General features: G+C 39.7%; 1 long non-coding RNA gene across 8 annotated transcripts in view; it reads left to right on the top strand.

Moving 5' to 3' along the window:
* The window catches only part of LOC125934619 (uncharacterized), a 135,797-nt gene that overhangs the window by 80,001 nt on the left and 35,669 nt on the right, over positions 1-20,127 (top strand). For 6 of the 8 annotated variants that reach the window (XR_007461527.1, XR_007461522.1, XR_007461513.1 and 3 more), the window contains 2 exons: positions 11,702-11,816; positions 18,870-18,918. This is a non-coding gene — a long non-coding RNA (uncharacterized LOC125934619). Of the gene's footprint in view, positions 1-10,742; positions 10,780-11,701; positions 11,817-18,869; positions 18,919-20,127 lie in introns of all 8 variants that reach the window. The other 2 variants (XR_007461528.1, XR_007461500.1) reach the window with 1 other exon arrangement.

The following is a 20,127-nucleotide window of genomic DNA, read 5'->3' as shown; positions in this document are numbered from 1 at the left end:
TCAAGGGCTTGCTTGGATGGGGAGGTCTTGGGAAAGGCCTAAATCTTGACACAGAATGTGGCCAAGTCCTTAGCTCCCTCTCCCTGGAACCATGGTCATATGCAGGAAAATGATTCTGTTTGTGCTTAACAGAAGCTGTTTATGTAGTGGGCTTCAGGACTCAGCATGACAGTGGAGAGAAGAGCATCATTGTTTTGTATCTTGGACACTGAAAATTCAAAATCGTGTGAGCTTCCTCAGTGATAATGGTGAGACATCATTGGAAGAAACTGAGACTGCTAGTAGCTACATTGGCTTTCCAAAAATCAGCCATCATGGTGACTGGTTCTGTTGTCTGTGACTAAATTATTATACAGCCTTCTCCTGGCTGAAAGCAGAAGGCAATAAGCAATAAGGAGTACTAATTTATAATTTACATAAGTATTCCTTGGCTCTGAGTAGTCCCTTAGGGTGGGGAAATTTGGACTTTACCTTCTTCATTATAGGGATGGGGCTTGGAATTTAAATTAAAAATCTAAATTTAATTATATTATTGTTCCTTGGCAGCCTTATTTTTTATTCCATGCTGACCAAGTTAGGCCTATGGCTACAATATCTTATATTTATTAGGTTTGTCATAAAGATTAGGGGTAATACAGTCCATAGCCTAGCATCGGTAGGTAATACAGTTCATAGCCTAACACCTAGTAGGCAGTCAGTGAGTGGTAACCATCAACATTATTATTTTAAAAATTAAATTTATCAGATACTACTGCTTGGGATAGTTGGGGCATTGGTAAGTTGTAAGTCTACAAAGCCTAAATTTTATATAATATTTTTAAACTGATTTTATTTATCTTCAGAAACACTTTTTTTCTTTAATGTTTATTTTTGAAAGAGAGACAGAGCGCAAGCTGGGGAGGGGCAGGGAGAGAGGAGGACACAGAATCCAAAGCAGGCTCCAGGCTCTGAGCTGTCAGCATGGAGCCTGATGCGGGGCTTCAACTCACGAACCATGAAATCATGACCTGAGCTGAAGTCGGAGGCTTAACCGACTGAACCACCCAGGCGCCGCCAGAAACACTTTTTTAAAAACTTTTTCTGTTAACATTACCAACAGCTTTTAATGATCTTTTGTCTTTCAACCTTTTGAATCAACCTACTACTTACTGCTTGAACACTTTCACTATGTAGCTGATTATCTTTCCAGCTCATGGAAGACTGAGAATCATATCTTAGGTTCAGTGGTGATGTTCAAAATACTTACAGCTAGTGCAGTATGGACCATACTAATCACAGTGGAGGCTGGCTGTCACCTGGGTGGTCATACTGGCACATACCAGAGCAATAGTGCGACTCATTTTATATGTCTCTGAATCCTTCATAGTGCCTTCCACATAAAAGAGACTCAACAAATATTTATTCATGATTAAAGTTGGGAAGTTTCTACAAAGTAATATCAGGGGAGACTGGCTACTAAGTGTCCTCCCCCCCAATTAGTCCAGTTAGGTCTCCAGTTTTGTGGGCTGAGGAACTCAGGTTAGTTGAACTTACAAACTTAGGCATGAATTGGAATTCCAATTTATTTATTTAAAGTAGAGCTATGTATTGATATTTACTGTGGTCTCAGCACTGCATTTCTTGAGTAAAGGCTGACTTACGTGGGAAGTCAAGTTATCACAAGAGGATACTGTGACTTGCATAATATCAAGGAAGAAATCCTTATATTTATGGTCAGTTGGTTTCAACAAAGGTACCAAAGCTGTTTGGTAAAGGAAAAGAGAGTCGTTTCATCTGGAAAAATTGGCTATGCACACGCAAAAAAATGAGCCTAGTCTCTATGTCACATCATACACACAAGAAAAATAACTCAAAATGGATTACAGCCCTAAATTTCAGAGCTAAAACCATGAAACTTCTAGAAGAAAACTAGGAGAAAATATTTGTGACCTTAGATTAGGCAATAATTTTTCCATCAATAAAAGAAATAATTGGGGTGCCTGGGTGGCTCTCAGTGGGTTGAGCATCCGACTCTTGATTTCGGCTCAGGTCATGATCTCACAGTTCATGAGTTCAGGCCCTGCATTGGACTCTGTACTGATAACACAGAGCCTGCTTGGGATTCTCTGTCTTTGTCTCTCTCTCTGCCCTCCCCCGGCCCCACTCTCTGTCTCTTTCAAAAATAAATAGGGGCACCTGGGTGGCTCAGTTGGTTAAGCGTCCAACGTGGGCTCAGGTCACAATCTCACCATTTGTGGGTTCAAGCCCCGTGTCAGGCTCTGTGCTGACAGCTCAGAGCCTGGAGTCTGCTTCTGATTCTGTGTTTCCCTCTCTCTCTGCCCCTCCCCCACTCACGCTCTGTCTGTCTCTCCCTCTCTCTCAAAAAATGAATAAAACATAAAAAAAAATGTTTAGGGGTGCCTGGGTGGCTCAGTCAGTTAAGCCTCCGACTTTGGTCCAGGTCATGATCTCATGATTTGTGGGTTTGAGCCCCTTGTCAGGCTCTTTGCTGACAGCTCAGAGGCTGGAGCCTGCTTCTCTCTGCCCTCTCCCAGCCTCTCTCTCTGCCCCTCCCCTGCTCACTCTCCATCTCTCTCTCTCTCAAAAATAAACATTAAAAATTTGTAATAAAAATAAATAGACACAAAAAATAAAAAGAATGATAAATTTTACTTCATTTAAAAAAAAACACTTTTACTCTTCTAAAGAAGGAAAATAAAAAGACTAGTAAGTGACTGGGAGAAAATCTTTGTGAAACATATATCTGAAAAAGGGTTACATATATCTGAAAAAGGGTCTGTATCCAGAATATATAAATAATGTTTATCATTCAATAATAAGACAATGTAATTAAAAAATGGGAGGCACATTTGAATAGTTACTTCACAACGAAAATATACAAATTGCCAATAAGCACATGAAAAGATGCTTAATATCAGTCATTAGGGAAATCAAATTAAAACCACAATGCGATACCTCTACGCACCCACTGGAATGGCTATAATCCAAAGACTTACAATATTAGTGTTGGTGAAGATGTGGAGAAACTGAAATCCTTGTACATTGCTGTTGAGTATGTAAAATGGTATAGGCACTTACATATACTTCCATCTAACCTAGCAATTTCACTTCTAGGTATCTACCTACCCCAGAGAAATTAAAACATATGTTCACACTAAGACTTGTGGCAATTGCCCGTGGCAATTTATTCATGTAATCCAAGTATGCCAGAGCTAGTGAACAGATAAAATGTAGATGCATACATATATTTGAATGGAATGCTATTTGTCAATTTTAAAGATGATCTATCGATACCTACAACATAGATGAACCTCAAATATATTATGCTAAATGGAAGAATTCGTTATAAAGGACTATATATTATATGACCCTGTTTATATAAGATTTCCAGAAAAGGCAAATCTATAGAGACAGAAATTCAGATTTATAGTTGTCTGGGACTGAGAGTCTGAGTAGGAATTGATTGCAAATGAGCACAAGGAAACTTTGGATGATGGGAATATTCTAAAACTAGATTGTGGTCATGATTATACAACTGTATAAATTTACTAAGAGTCATTCGACTGCACACATATAATGGATGACTATTGTGCTATGTAAACTATCCTTCAATACAGGTGTAAAAAATTCAAGGACAGGAGAGTGGGCTGCTGTATAAAATCTTTGAGACATCAAGCCCCATAGAGTAGCTGTGCCTATCTGTGCAATAGAAACATTTGCCTCCCAAAGAATTGTGCCTGGGTAGACCCATCTGGAACACTGAAGAAAGGAGTTAGAAACAGTGATTCTGTTTATTTAAAATTCTTCATTGATCAGGGTGCCTGGGTGGCTCAGTCGGTTGAGAGTCCAACTTCAGATCAGGTCATGATCTCATGGTTCGTGAGTTAAAGCCCCGCGTCAGGCTCTGTGGTGACAGCTTGGAGCCTGGAGCCTGCTTTAGATTCTGTGTCTCTGTCTCTCTCTGACCCTCCCATGCTTGCACTCCTCCCCACCTCAAAAATAAACGTTAAAAAATTTTAAAAAATTCTTCATTGACCAAAGCCCATTTGTATGGATACATTCTGTTTTTTATTATGTTAATATAATCAATATTTTTCTGGCATGAGAAGCATTTTGTCTGTGAAATGATATGGCATATTTCTGTTCTAATTCATTTTTGGTCTTTTTATAGTTGAACAAAAAGAAAGTACTCAGTTCTGGTAGTTTATAGCTTAAATTATATCCAAAGGAATTAAGTCGTTTCTAAATTCCCTTCTCTCCAAATTATCGGAGAATATTTAACTTCAGTCCCACGTATAACTACAATACATGTGCACATGTGTGCACACATATGCACACACACAAATTACCACTTCATTAGTAACCTACAAAGTTCTTTTTTTTTCCTAGAGAAATATTATTTTACTTTCCCATAAACTTACTAGTAAGTCCTTAACAGTTTTTGAGTTTTGTAGATATGGAAGATAGTATTTAAGTGGAGGAATATATGTACAGTAATCTTACAGATATTCATAAATTTCTCCAAGTAGAGGTGAAAAATGGAGATATATTTTATTCATTCTTTGAAACCAGAAAAGGAGGGGAAGAGATGGAAAATACAAATATATGTGCAAAGTAGGACATTTACTTCCCCAAAATGTAAATAAAGTATTTGGTGGGGGAGGGGAGGAGTGATTTAAAGAATAAGAATTTTAAAGTGTTGGTTGGTTGTTTATGTTTATTTTCCAAATCAACAATGTGATTCAAGGGAACACTAATAAATGAAACATTACTTTCCAATAAATGGATTCAGGATGTGGCAACAACAGCCCTTTCAAACTGGCCTCTCTTACCAAAAAGTGATACTGGAAATAGTGTGTAGGTTCTTTTCTAAGGCTCCATCTATCATTCTCCTCTTACTACTGTGGAAATCATGAGTCAATACAACCAGATCTGGTTAGAGAAGAATGACATTGACAAACAGATCAGGTTTGGACACACCATAAATATCACACAGTACCTCCCACAGCAGGCCAAGGCAAAGCCTGGTGAAACAATCTATCATTCTAAGTACAACGCATATGGAGGATGTCCAAAGATGTTGCTGATTGCTGCTGCCCCAGCAAAACTTCTTTTTTTCATTAATGATGGAGTTCAAGTCCACATCGTTCTTTCCAGCTTTTCTTTTGCTCCTTATGTGTGGGCCCACCAGCACATGGCACATTTAGAAGTTGTTTACTTCTACAATTCAGTATTTCTTCAGTCTGAGATTCTTATCAGATAATTTTTTTAAGCAGACTCCCTTAAGACTAGTTGTTTTGTCCCTAAAATGGTTTTGATGCTGTTGATGTATTTATTACTTTAGGTAAAGCATTCACATCAGTGGTCTCCAAAGGGAGATGGGGAAGTGTAACAAAAGGAGTGAGAAGAAGGATCCATTAGAGTGTGGGAACAAAGTACCAGAACTTCTTTTTCAGTTGTTCTCTAGCATGAAAGATTACTTAAGCTTCATAGTATTTAACACGTGGATTAGAACTGGTGCACTCATAGGTCGCTGTGTGAGCGGGTCACAAATTATCTATGAGTTACCCTGAGGGAAGATGGGGGTCTCACATTTTGGAGGGATTAATTGACCCAGTGTTATTCCTGTTTGTTCGTTTATTAATTTTAAACACACTACATGATGTGGAAACAATTTTAGCGGTTTTAAAACAAATCCATAGGTTGAAAAATAGGAAAAATTCTAATAAAAAAAAATGGCAGCTCTAGTTCTTAGCAGTAGCTCTTTGGCAACCAAACCAGGAAGTAAAAACAACGGTTATCTAATTATATGTGTCAAGAAGATGGGCAAGGAATTTTTTTAATTATAAAGAAAATTTGTTGAAATTAAATTTTACATCCACCTTTGTTAACAAGAAACAATTGTGTTGAAGTTTAGTTAATGATAGTACATATGGCATACATATGTTGAATTTGCTTCTTTTTCTAATGGGATATTCGCTCAAGCTACTTGGAGAGCACTTAGTTAGAAATCTCACTTGGAATTTGCGTATACATGATTCAGGGTGTTTCTGAGTGCGAAGACCTCTCAGGAGGGGTGGGGAATGTGGGAATTCAGGGTAACAGCAAGGAGTCTGGCAGATACTCAATATAAGAAGCAGGTAGATCCTGGATACAGCTGATACTCTGGATGTGTAAACCAGGATACTACATGAATTGCTTAGCGTCTGGGTGTCCTTATCAAAACCTAGACCACTGTCCCTGTGTTCCACATGACCGAGAGGAGGAGCAGCATAATGTTCTGCTTTTCCATGCACTAGGTCAAGGCATCTGAAAGTGATAAATGGCACAATGCCACAAGCAGTGTAAAAATCTCAACTTAAGTCTCAGGTGGTAAAAGATGAGCCATGAAAACCTGTAATATTAAAATAATTTATTCTTAACAACTGACCTCTATATGTACAGGGGAAAAAGATGTTTATTTGGATTAGCTCAGAAATTCTACTAGTGGTCATCTACCCAGAGACTCCAACTTAATTTACACTTTTAATTAATTAGTTAAACAAATATTTATTGAGTGCCTACTAAGTGCTTAGTGCTAGTAATTAATGCCATTTACTGAGCATTTTCTATGCCGAACTGTGGGCTAAACCTTTAAGTATGTCAGTGTGATTAATCCTTGAACAACTTTTTTTTTAAGTTTATTTATTCATTTTTAGAGAGAGAGAGATAGAAAGAGAGAGAGAGAGAGTAAGCTGGAGAGGGGCAGAGAGAGAGAGAGGAAGGGAGAGAGAATCCCAAGCAGGATCTGCACTGTCAGCACGGAGCCTGATGCAGGGCCCGAACCCACAAACCTCAGATCATGACCTGAGCCAAAATCAAGAGTCAGAGGCTCAACTGACCGAGCCACCCAGGCACCCCAATCTTTCAACAAGTTTTAAAGTGAGATGTTGTAATCCCAATTACAGAAATAAGGAAATCAAGGTACAAAAAGATCAAGTATTTAGCCCAGTTCTAAACAGGAGTTTCTGGAACAACCTCAGATCTATGGACACAATGCCTTGATGGATGGAAAACTATATAGAGAGTGAGTGGAGGGGAAAGGAGAGAAAAACCTTGGGAGGTGGGAGAACAACAGCCTGTCTCTGAACGACTTTCTTTTTGTTTTTAATTGAAGTAGAGTTGATACACAAGGTTACATTAGTTTCAGGTGCCCAACATAGTTGTTACATGCTGAGCTACTTTCTTAAGGGAACTGCCTGGTACTTTGTCCTCAGATCCCTCTAGCTATGTTATTTGAAACTTTCCACAGACAGGAAAGAGAAGACTTCTGCTGTAGCCCCTGTCATTGTTTCAGGGTTGTATCAATCTCTCAGCTCTTCTCATTCTGACCTTCATTTTATGCCCCTCCCCCTGACCCTGTCCCATACCTGGCCTTCTGCTCATTCCCCAATGGCACCTCTTCTATCCTTCAAAATCAGGCTCTCAGGGACTGTCTTTGACATCTCTTACCAGATGTTTCTCTGGCTAAACATAGTCTTCTTGGGTCTTTGCTTATGGGTGATACAAGGTTGAAGTCCAAGAGACTATCAGCATCCTCCAGACCCCACCATCTGCCCTGTTCTTGTTTGAATAAACTCCTCAGGTCTCAGCTCTTTCTAACCAAAGGGTACTGGTATTATGTCTTACTTTGGCTTGGTGAGAAGTTTGTCCCTTGGATTGCAGATCAGCTTGCTCTGCTGCCCTGCCCGGCAGTCTTCTTTTCAGACCATCTGATAGCTCTACTCAAAGACTTCCCCTCTTGCATTCCTTAATCTGGCTTCCTTCCCTTGCCTGAGCTTCAATTAAAATAGGGCAGACCTCTTTCGGAATTGTGACATTTGTCTTGACCTTCCCAGGTGCCTCTGTGTGTTGCTTCTACTCTTTGACATTCAGGCTTTAAAATCATCATCATGATCAGTATTTTTATCATCATCATTTGTATTGGTTCCATATATTTGTTTTATTTTTAAAAAGAACACAGAATAAAGGTGAAGTTCCCACAGTCTTACTCAACCTCTCAGCTCCCTTTCTCCCTAGAGCCATCCAGCATCATGGATTACAGTTTCTACATATATGTACCCAGAAGCAATTAATAATAACTGATGTTCATTGACCACTTAGTATACAACTAGCAGTATTCCAGGTGGCTCACGTGTACTCCTTCCTTGACTTTGAAACAATCCTATATGAAATAGGTACTTATTATTTCCTCCATTTAAACGTGGGGCTATCAAGAACTTAAGTAACTTGCACAAAGTCACACAGCTAATAAGTAGTGGAACTGAGATTCAAAGGCAGGCAGGCAGGCATCTAACTCCAGAACCAGTGGGCTTCATCATATGTTAATGCTGGTAACTGCTCTAGTATATTACACAACCTTTTGTGATATTGCTTAGAGGATTTTTTAAATGCCCAAAAATTCAGTTTAAAAATTTCCCTCAAGGGGCACCTGGGTGGCTCAGTCAGTTAAGCAACCGACTTTAGCCCAGGTCATGATCTCACGGTTTGTGAGTTCGAGCCCCACATTGGGGCTGACAGCTCGGATGCCGGGGAGCCTGCTTTAGATTCTGTGTCTCCCTCTCTCTCTGCCCCTCCCCCACACCCCCGCTTGCACTCTGTCTCTCTCTGTCTCAAAAATGAACATTAAAAAAAATTTTTTTAATTTCCCTCGGTTAATTTTTCTTCTCAACATTATGTTTTTGAGATATTAATCCAAACATTGATATTTACTGCTATATAATATTCTATTAGGAAAATCCATCATAATTTACTATATTCTCCTCAATGGGCACCTAAAGTGTTTCTGATTTTCATTACTAGAAGCTGTGCTGCAGTGAGCATTGTTGTGCATGTCTCCTTGGTAATAGTCATGTTCTCCTCCAATTCAAATAAGGCTATTTCATCATTGCCTTTATCAATTGATAGGATGAAGTGGTTAATTTAAATGATTGCTACCAATATCTGACTGATTGGTAAAAGATGAGTTATTTGCTGGATTTTGCATTTTAGTAGACTTATTAGAGGAAATAAGGTAATGCTGTGAAGAATTCCAGAACTGAGGAAGAAAAGGTGCATTTGAAGGTCATATGTAGGGGAAGATAGCCCTGGTATCTTCAGGACACCTGCCATCCATCCACTAAGGCTGACTTTCCTCTTCAAATCATGGAAATCTAGGTCTCCATGAGAGTCTTTGTTTCGGCACCAATATTCCAAAGTGGTTCAGATGCTACGCAAACCATTTTCAGTGCCCCTTTTTCTCCCTTATCAACTGTAAACATATAGACAGAATGTTTATTGGATTACAGAGTACTCTGGGATATAATAGCCATGTGACTTCAAGATAGAAGAAAAGAAATTTCTAAATCTTGAAAACGATGTGTGGATATGTTTGCACACCAAGTGGGAGTTCCTCTGTAGTCCAGGCAGCCTTGCTCTTGAATAATTTAAGTTGCTTGAATTGGCAGGCATCTGTGCTCAGCACTGCCCTACCAACACACACATTGCTTGCCCTTTGAATGGAGATGGTCCAAGAGGAAACATCAGAGACCTATCTACCAGAAGCCCAAGAAGATTTCGTGTCGTGACACCTGCAGTATTTTATTCATGAAGAAGCTTCACTAGAATGAATTGTTTTTCTTAATAAGCTCATTGCAAATACATTCACTTGTCTCTTATTTGATGTGTATGTGGCTTTTCCATATACATCTTGGTACATGGCACAGATGTTGTCCTGGAATAGAAGACCCACTGGACCTGAACTGTAACAAGTGGAAAAATAGAATTTCCTATTAACAGCACAGCATCAAGGAAGAATGTCTAGTTCTAATTCTAACACTCAGTGGTTTGGTGAAATTGGACAAGTTATTGTAAGTGGGAATCATAACATTACTGATCTCACCATATTGTAAGATGATTACAATAATATTCTCTAAATTAGTATAAGTTAGCTAAATTCATTTTTAAAAATCTAATCTGTTTCTTAAACACTTATTAGTATACCTTATGTAGTAGTGATCTACACAGAAAAATCCTGTAAAATTTACTGTAAAATGGACATACCGACACCTCATTCCTAGAGTTTATGTGGGGAGAAAAATGGCTCGATACATGCAGAGTACTATGTGTAAGAAAAAAGCCTGGCCACCTGTCAGGTTCTCTCTAATTGTGATTCTGTTATTCAGGGATCACTCAGCTGGTGGCTACAGATGAGAATAACGGTCACTAGTTACTTTAATGTTAAAGTGCAGAACATCTCAATCTAGGAGGCCTGCTACTCTTCCCCAGGAGAAACCAAGGACAGCAGTTTAATGAGCATACCTACCCTTCTCTTACCCAACATGTATAAAATAAATCTGCAGAAAGGATTCTTAAGGAAATACGGGTTGTATAGAGTGGTAGCAATTCCATCCTTAGCAAGAAAGGATTATGTGGGGCGCCTGGGTGGCTCAGTCCATTAAGGGTCCAACTTTGGCTCACAGTTTGTGAGTTCAAGCCCTGCATTGGGCTTTGTGCTGACAGTTCAGAGTCTGGAGTCCACTTCAAGTTCTGTGTGTCTCTCTCTGTCTGCCCCTCCTCTGCTCATTCTGTCTCTCTGTCTCTCTGTCTCTCTGTCTCTCTCTCTCTCTCTCTCTCTCTCTCAAATAAATACACACTAAATATTTTAAAAAATAAAAGTAAAAAGAAGAAAGGATTATGTGCTTTGTTCTCCTGTCTTTCCACAGGTTGGGCATGCCCAAGTTGCCTTCCCTGACCACATAAGTAAGTCAAGGACTAAGGATAATCTGTTAGACGTTGCTGAGTCACAGTTGGTTAAGATCCTACTCTGGATTTCAGTTCGGGTCATGATCTCAAGGTTTGTGAGATGGAGCCTGAGTTGGGTTCTGTGCTCACAGCCTGGAGCCTGCTTAGGATTCTTTCTTTCTCTCTCTCTCCCTCTCTCTCTGTCTCAACCCCTTTCCCACTTGCACTCTCTCTCTCAAAATAAATAAACATAAAAAAAAAAGAAACAAAGAAATCGCTGAGCTGGGGGCACCTGGGTGGCTCAGTCAGTTAAGCATCATATTCTTGATTTCACTCAGGGGATGATTTCAGTTTTGCTGACAGTGTCGAGCCTGCTTGGAATTCTCTGTGTCTCTTTCTGTCTCTTTCTGTCTCTCTCTCAAAATAAATAAGCTTTAAAAAAGAATTGTAAGAGAAATTGCTGAGGGGCACCTGGGTGGCTCAGTTGGTTAAGCGTCTGACTTGTCTCAGATGCTTATGAGATCTGTCTCAGATCTTATGGTCCATGGGTTTGAGCCCTACCTTAGGCTCTGTGCTGACAGCTCAAAGCCTGGAACCTGCCTCAAGTTCTCTGGCTCCTTCTCTGTCTGCCCCTCCCCTGCTGGTGCTTTGTCTCTGTCTCTCTGTCTCAAAAATAAATAAACATTAAAAAAAATTTTTTTTAAGCAATTGCTGAGCTGGGGCATGTGGGTGGCTCTATTGGTTGAGCACCTGACTCTTGATCTTGGCTAATGTCATGATATGACATTTCATGGAATCGAGCCCCACATCTGGCTCTGTGCTGACAGTATAGAGCCTTCTTGGGATTCTCTCTCCCCCTTCTCTCTGCCCCCCCCCACTAAATCAATACATATTTAAAAAATTGCTGAGCCACTGAGTTGATAAATCATCTGTTCTCTAGGCTTGAGCATGTTAAGGGACCAGAGGGATACGACAGTGCAGGAGAAAATCCCATGGTGAAGCCTGCAGGTCTGTGTTTGGTGTGACCAGGATATGTGAGTGGAACCTCACTGAAGGTGAGTAGGTGACTGAATATTAAGCTTCTTTCAAAATTGCTGCCCCATTCCAGGTGCCACCCATTGGGCAAAGGAAGCCCAGCAGTAAGAGGATGTGGGTGGATCACCTGCGCCAGGCCTGAAGCCAGGAGGAAGAAGCCCCGCCCCAGTCAGATCCCAACATCAGGGAGTTAAGCAGGGAGAAACCCCCCGAAGTCCCACCTGCGAGTCCAAAAATGCCTCCCGTGAGGAAGTCAGCCTGTGGTAGAGAGAAGGAAATGAGGGCCAGACAGTGGCCCCTTGGCAAGAGAGAGAGGCCAGTTTACTCTGAATGGTCGCTTTGCAGAACGTCTTCCTTCCTCTCCTTCATCCTTGCTCCAGTCCCAGAAGAGCAATCATAGCAAAGGAGGTGAAGAATGGTACAAGAGAGAACACCCTCTCCACTCCCTGTCACCTCCCCTTGTTCCAAGCCACGTACATACCTGTCTGTCCTGTCTTGAATTGTAGAGGAAGTGAGCTGTGAGTTGACATTGACATTAAGGTTTTTAAACAGAGCACCAAAATCAGTCAGAAAATTTAGGAAATTGGACTGAGATACCACTTGGGAGTGTGAAATCCAGTGGGAATGGAGGCTTGACAAAGAACTTTTATTTAAAAAAAACAAAACAAAACAAAGACAAAAAACCTTTTCATGGTTCTATCACAAGTTGATACACCTTGATGAAATCCGTTAAATTAGTGATCAGTTATTCATTATAAATGTTTCTAGCCTTATAGGACTAAGTGTCCTGAGAAGTTGTTCCTCCAAACAGATCTTGTGAGCTTTTTACTCTGTCTTGGCAGACAGGAAACTTGGCCTGCTTTCCGTATGGCTAATCTTAAATTGTTCGTGCATTTGTTCATTTATTCAATCTACATTTATTGAGCATTTAGTGTGCCAGACACTGAACTACTGAACCAGACTCTTGGGATAATTAAGCAGGCCAAATACTCAGTTCACATGATTTCACATGGAATAAAAAGACTTTTTTTTTTTTTTTTTTTTTTTTTTTTTTTTTTTTTTTTTTTTTTTTGCTGAAGCTTTTGAAGCAGTGGCAGACGCTGCCCAAAATAAATTGTGGGCTTTACAACCAAATAGCATTCTGAACTGCCCGGTAGAAATAATGGTGACCATGCATGCTGGGCTTCCCAGGGAAGCCTTGATTTCTTATAATTTCATTTTTTTACAATAAAGTAAATTTATTCAATATGTAGCTAAGTGCAATTTATTTTTTATGACTTTGTAACACTTTTCATTTAAATTTATAAATAATGAAACATCCTTTGTTAGAACACATGCCCAGTTTTTTTATTTGAAAAATGTGGATGGCTTAGTTCTATAGATTTTTTAAAAAGCAAATTTAGATCTAGATTATGATGACAAAACTATGGAAGTTATTTCCTTCGGCCCTAGATTATGATGACAAAAATGTGAAAGTTATTGTTTCTCGGAAACCCAGCTTTCTGGCAGTGGTATCTCTTGGCATCTGACACTGTTTTTGAAGGTAAAATAAATGCAGCTAAAGAAATGGTTTGCCTGATGCCAATTTAAAAACACAGCGATGTGAAGTCCACTGATGTCCTGTGCTTTCAAAGGTAATGAATAGGTGCACCTGATCTCCACTCAGGTCGTAATTCTTGCAGGATGAAATGAAAGCTAGCAGAGCGAGAGGGTTGAGAGGGAGAGAGAGAGAGAGAGAGAGAGAGAGGAGAGAGAGAGAGAGAGAGAGACTTGGAGAAGGAGAGGGGAGAGAGAGCCAGGGTAGAATGGTCTGTAACCATCTTAGCTGTCCTCTCAAAATAATGTCTTGGCACAGGCCATTCGAGAAGCATGATGAGGATAATAATCAGCTGTTGTTTTTAGATTCCTTTTAGTTTTATTGTGGAATAATTTAATTAAAATACATTTTTATGACCATTTTAAGGCCTCTGTCTTCTCTCTCCACTGCTGTAATTTCCTGGAAAGGAGATGTATGACATCCTGTGGGTATCCCCGGTAGCTTTTCGATCATCAATCCCTATCTTCTGAGTTAGTTTCATTCTGCCAAAGGAATCCTGTTCTTAGCATTCTTGTCACTGAAGATGAGTGGTCTGATTATCTGATGTACTGCACAGTTACGGGGAAAAAAATACTTAACGTTTCTTTTATCTCCTACTTGAGCATGGTAGGCTTAGAAAACAGAGACCTGGCAGTAATATATGTCTTTTATACACATGCCCTTCTTCTCTCCCAAGTGTGGAAGGCAGAATGATGCCCCCCTCCAACATGTCAGCATTCTAATCCTCAGAACCTGTAAATATGTTATCGTATGTGACAAAGGAGATATTGCATATGTGATTATCTGAGAACCTTGAGATGGGAAATAACCCTGGATGCTACAGGTGGATCCGCTGTAATCATAGGGTCCTTAAAAGTGGCAGGAGTGAGGTCGGTAAAAGAGACATGATAGGGAACCAGAGTCAGATTTTGGGCTGCTAGCTTTGAAGATGGATGGAGGGGCCACAAGCCAAGGAGTGTGGGCTGCCTCTCGAAGGTGAAAGGCAGGGAAACAAATTGTTCCCTCAGAGCCTCCAGCAGAAACACAGCACTGCTGACACCATGATTTTAGCGCAGTGACACCCATGTCAGACTTTTAAACTACAGAACTGTAGAATCATAAAACTGTGTTGTTTTACAAGCCTCTGGTAACAGCAGCAATAGAAAGCTAATATACCAAATGCCCTTTCTGTGTATAGGCAGAAGCCTAAATTTATTAGCTTTTAATTGCATTATTTAATAACAGTCTCCCTAACCTCATGAGCCTTTGATTGCCATATTTTATATAATTGGAGATGCACTATTGGCAGCAGATTTCTCACTTCTCTGTACTTCCTTTCTAATCGATGCTGTTTTTAGAAACCAATTTTCAGTGGCAACATCCTTATACTTGGACATTTCCATTCCTATTTTTTCTCAAGTCTAATTTTAATTACATTTGTCAGTAGATAGAAGACCCAAGCCAGACAGGGCTTCATGAATTTTATAACAGTTGATGAAATAGGAGGGAACACTCTCCTTCCTTTTATATTTGGAAGATTTCTCTTCAGTTGAATGATAAGAGTGAAATCTAACAAAATCACCTTCATGTTTTACTGTGATGGTGAATATTCTGTGGCCAGTAATGTTCTCTAGAAAGGAAGCCACTTCTTTGGAGCAAATATTAGTGCCAAAGACAAGGAAAATCTTGGTATGATTCAGTCTGCAACTTCCTTAATTGGAAGCTACAAATCAGTGTGAACCTGGGGTTCGCTTATAGAGACGTTAGTTTTTCAAGCACTTTATTTTACCTGTCATGCATTTTTTTTCACACAGTCTCTATTGCTCTGTAACACACTGGAGTTAAACAGCTCTCATATAGGTTTCTTGGACACTCCCATGAAATGTATGGAAAAGTAAAAGAATTTGTGGCTGCCTTTTTTTCTTTGGAGTTTTAATAGGGGTTTTGTTAAGGCTATGCAGGCTTTGGGTTAAGGCAGTGCCTGTGCTACAAGCTCAGTTGTGATAAACAGAGACAACAACACTCCAGTGAGGTCTTTGTACAGATCTAGCAAATGTCAGATGTCAGGCAATATTCTGTTGTTGTTGTTGTTTTGTTTTTTGTTTTTTGTTTTTTTTTTAGGTTCCTTGTTAGTGGGGCACTAAATTCCACTATGATTTTAGCTGTAAAATTTGTGGCAGTTGAGGGATGCCTGGGTGGCACAGTCAGATGAGCGTCCAACTTCAGCTCAGGTCATGATCTCACGGTCTAGTCCATGGGTTCAAGCCCCGCACCGGGGCTCTGTGCTAACAGCTCAGAGCCTGGAGCCTGCTTCAGATTCTGTGTGTCCCTCTCTCTCTCTGCCCCTCCCCCACCGATGCTCTGTCTCTCTCTCTCTCTCAAAAATAACTAAACGTTAAAAAAATTTTAAAAATGTTGTGGCAGTTGATTGATTTTTAAGGGCAATATTCACATAGCATTAAATTTTCAGAGGATTGAATGGTATGATGGTATGATGGGTGATGATGCTGTGTGTGTGTGTGTGTGTGTGTGTGTGTGTGTGGGTGTGGGTGGAGGGAGGAAGGGAGGGAGAGAGAATGAATAAGAGGAGACAAGCCTCAATGAGACACAAAATATTCTTTCCAAAGGAACCTGACATTAGTTCAAGGAAACACTTCCTAATTGGAAATCAAGGTATACCAAGTAAGAAGCAAACTGTTACAGTCTTTGAAAACTTGACATGGGAATGTCCTGCCATTCTGCGTTCTTCTTCCCTTCATTTTCCAACCCTTTTCTCATCCTCTGAGCTGTTCTTCCCCCTCTCCAGGAAGAGGACCTTGACTTCGCAAAGAAATTAAAAGCCTTTAACAAGACAATTTTGTTATCTCCTCAGAAACAACAAAGCATCTTCCTAATCGCAGACAAACTGTTTGCATTTCCTGTCCTTCTTCCTTCTCATTACAAAGGAGGTGTCCCTGTTGCCTAACACTTTAACCCCTTTGGGCTTGCTCCAGAACTTCCCATCCTCATGTACTAAGTCTTTCCCTCTGAACTGGGTACTTTCCATCAACTTTTAAACATGCTTATCTCTGATTCTTTTAAGAATAACAAAAAGAATCTCCTTCTCTCTTCAAATATGGCGTTCTCTTCTCTTCCCCTCTATAGCCACTTTCTTCAAATTGCTTCTCAGTTCACCTCCATTTGGCATTTGATCTCCTGACTCCACCAAAATTGCTGTCATTTATGTCATCAATAATGTCCATTTCACTAAATTGAATGGACACTTGCACTTTGCTTCTTCCTTACCGCTCAGCAGATTTGGACACATCCTCCTTCCCAAAACACTCTTTCCTTGAACTCTGTGGCACAACACTTTCTTTGCATTTCTCCTACTTATTTATTAATTCTTTTCCTATTTCTGTTTTAGGCTTAACCTCTGTACCTAATTGTTGGCTAAGGGAGTTACAGTTGCATTCTTGGCCCTCTTCCCTCTGTACCATTTCTTGCTCATACCTTCAATTACCATCTTTAAGTTGATGAATCCCAAATATCATTTTCCTAGCCCAGACTGTTCCTTTGTTTCACACCTGAATATCCATCTGCCTATTTGGCCCTTTCTCTTAAGTATCTCAAAATCACCTAAACCAAATATGTCCAAGAATATACTCACAATTATCTTGGTCTTTTTCAAGCAAATACCATCAGTAATGCTATCAGCAAATGATCTAATCTCTACTCACATATGGAAGCCGGGAGGTAAGAATCATCTTTGACAAATCCCTCTGATTTACTCCACCAGTCCCATTCAGCACTGAGTCCTGTTTTTTTTTTTATTTTTTCTAAAACTCACTCAAGTATATACACTACTCATCTCTATCAACTTCAATGTAGTCTAAGATACCATGGTAACTACCTCCCCTCCAGTGTGTTTTCTGTGACATAGCTAGAGTCATCTTTTCATAGCAAATCTGAATCTGTTACTTTCCAGGTTCAAAGCCTTTGATGGCCTACTCACTGCTCTATGGATTAAAAAAAATACGCTATTTCACATGCCCTGTAGTATTTTGCATTCTCTAGTGTCAGTGTGTACCATATTTCCATCTTCTTTAGTTGGCTCCAGGCACATTGCCCTTCTCTCCGTTTCATATACATGTCATATTCCTCCAGCCACAGGGCTTTTGTACATGCTTATACACTCTGCTCCCATTCCCTGTTGAATTCCTACATATCAAGGATCATCTCTATTAACTTTCAATCACAACAAAATATCTTCCCAATATCAAACATACATTTGCATCTACCTGGTCCTCCTTCATTATAATGGAGATGTCCCTACTATTTAAAATTTTGAGGGCCATCTGGATGGCTCAGTTGGTTAAGCATCCAACTCTTGATTTTGGTTCAGGTCATGATCTCATGGTTGGGAGATGGAGCCCCATGTCAGATTCCATGCTGGACATGGTGCCTGGTTGGGATTTTCTCTCTCTCCCTCTCCTGCTGCCCCTCCCCTGCTTGCTCTCTCTTTCTCTCAAAAACAAACAACCCACTTTGAATTGTACCCCCTCTAGTTTGCAGCAGAACTTTTTCAGAAAAATCACTCTTGCTTTCTCTATTCCTGTGTATAGAGGTCTTTCCTGCTGTTCTAATCTGTGGGTTGCTTCATGATCTCCTACTAATTTCTAAACTCTGTCAACACATATTCAACCATTTTCCTATATTAAATTTATTTTATTGGAAATACTTTAATTTATTTATATTTTCCTGGTTAGACTTTGGCTGATACAATTTTTTAATATCAGGATTAGTCCCAGGAAACAAATTCTCAAGAACAAATTCTGAGCTTAGATTGCTTGCTTCTTTTAGCTTGAACACAGTGCAAAACTTTCAGGTGGAAAATGAGATACTATAATTAATCTATCTCATCAAGTGGCATTGCAATTACTTAAATTATAACCTGGTTTGTTTGCAGTGATGTGCCAGTTGAAAGCTAGGCTTAGGGAAAACAAGTAGCTCTTGTATCTAACTACAAAAATGAGATGGCTGTTTTTGACTGTGCTGGACTGCTTACAAAAAGAAAATGATAAGCTTTGAGCTTTAAACTCTTAGCTGAAGGGACACAGCCAGAGAATCAGAGAGCTGCTATAGCATTCTTAGAGTTTATTTATATCAGAAGTTTATTTATATCAAGGTTACAGATCAGAACTATGTACAATTTGCAGAGTTACCATGCAAGTTGAAAACACAGACCCACCAATTTATTATGTTATCATTAAGGCATGAATTCTAAATGATAGATCTCTGAGAGTGTAGGGGGGATATTTGAGCAGATGCAGTTGAATTTGAGAACCATGAACAAACATGTCTGCAAAGTTTCATTACCAACAGATACAATTATGTCTAATGAAGGTAGTCTTCCTGGACTAAAAGAGCTTATAATTTATTCACCTGAAAAAGTTGCCATGAAAAGAGATGCATATTTTCCTTAAGACTCACCAGAAGCATATCTTATTGCTTCCAGATCTATTACCAGTTGACAGAAGACAAAAAAATTCAAAGCTGGCTTATAGGTGAGTCTGTAAAATATGCTGTAACCAGACAAAAATCATTGTTGCTGCATTCTAGAACCACTGAGGTAGCCCTTAAAAAGAGTCGTCAAAGAAAATCACATAAGTGGGATGAACTTCAGATAATACATCTGGTTATCTGTTTTACTTGTAAGTAGATATGTCCTGAGGTATGGATCTACGTTATCTTTTTAGCAATGGCTAACGCTTTGGCTATGTTGTTCAGGAACTCAGAACAAACACGATTATATGATGATCAACAATGAGGTTTAGAAGATATATAGAAAGACTCCCTGTAATAATATGTGCATATTTATGTTCCTGTGAGCACTCCTCAAAGGATATCCATGGAGAGGTATCTTGTAATATTCCAAGTGGATAAGTTGATGTTTTCTGTTGATGTCAGTCTCTTCTCTGAACTGCTTGGATGCTTGCTTTACAAACTGGCCTCTAGTGGTGGGAAAGGAAGCTTTGCATGGATCCAAAAACATGAGCTTCCCCTCATTAAAGTTGATATGGCTGCCTAGTTCCTAAGTACCTAACGTATCAACAGCAAAGGCCAATCCTGAGCCCCTCACTTGATACTATTACACTACCAGGGGTCAAGCTATCGATCTGGTAACAGTTTGATTATATTTCATTGCTTTTCCATCATAGGTTAGGGGCAGCAATCTGCACCTTCTAGGATACAGCCCAATTGGCTCATGGTTGTTTTACATGTTTAAGTATTTTATATGCACTACGATCATGGACTTAGTACTTTACTTATCATGATAGTATCCCATACAACATTGCTTTTGACTGAAGAAATTATTTTACATCAAAAGAAGTGCCCAAAAAATTAATTAGTTTTCTTTTTATATCTTTGCTTTCAGAAACAGATAGCCTGGGGTATCTGGGTGGCTCACTCAGTAGTTTAAGCCTCTGACTCTTGAACTCGGCTCAGGTCATGATCTCATAGTTCATGAGTTCAAGCCCTGTGTCTGGCTCTGCACTGACAGAGTGGGGCCTGCTTGGGATTCTCTCTCTCTCTCCCTCTCTGTCTCTATGTCCCTCCCTCGCTCAGGCCCTCTCTTTCTCTCTCTCAAGATAAATAAATAAACTTAAAAAGAAAAGAGAAGCAGATAGCCTGATAAAATGGTGGACATTAACTGAAGATAAAATGGTGGACATTAACTGAAGATTCAGCATCGGCACTAGCTAGGAGACAGC

The sequence above is a fragment of the Panthera uncia genome, chromosome D4 (assembly GCF_023721935.1).
Source record: "Panthera uncia isolate 11264 chromosome D4, Puncia_PCG_1.0, whole genome shotgun sequence".
NCBI lineage: Eukaryota > Metazoa > Chordata > Mammalia > Carnivora > Felidae > Panthera > Panthera uncia.
This window is presented reverse-complemented; position numbering and strand designations above follow the sequence as displayed.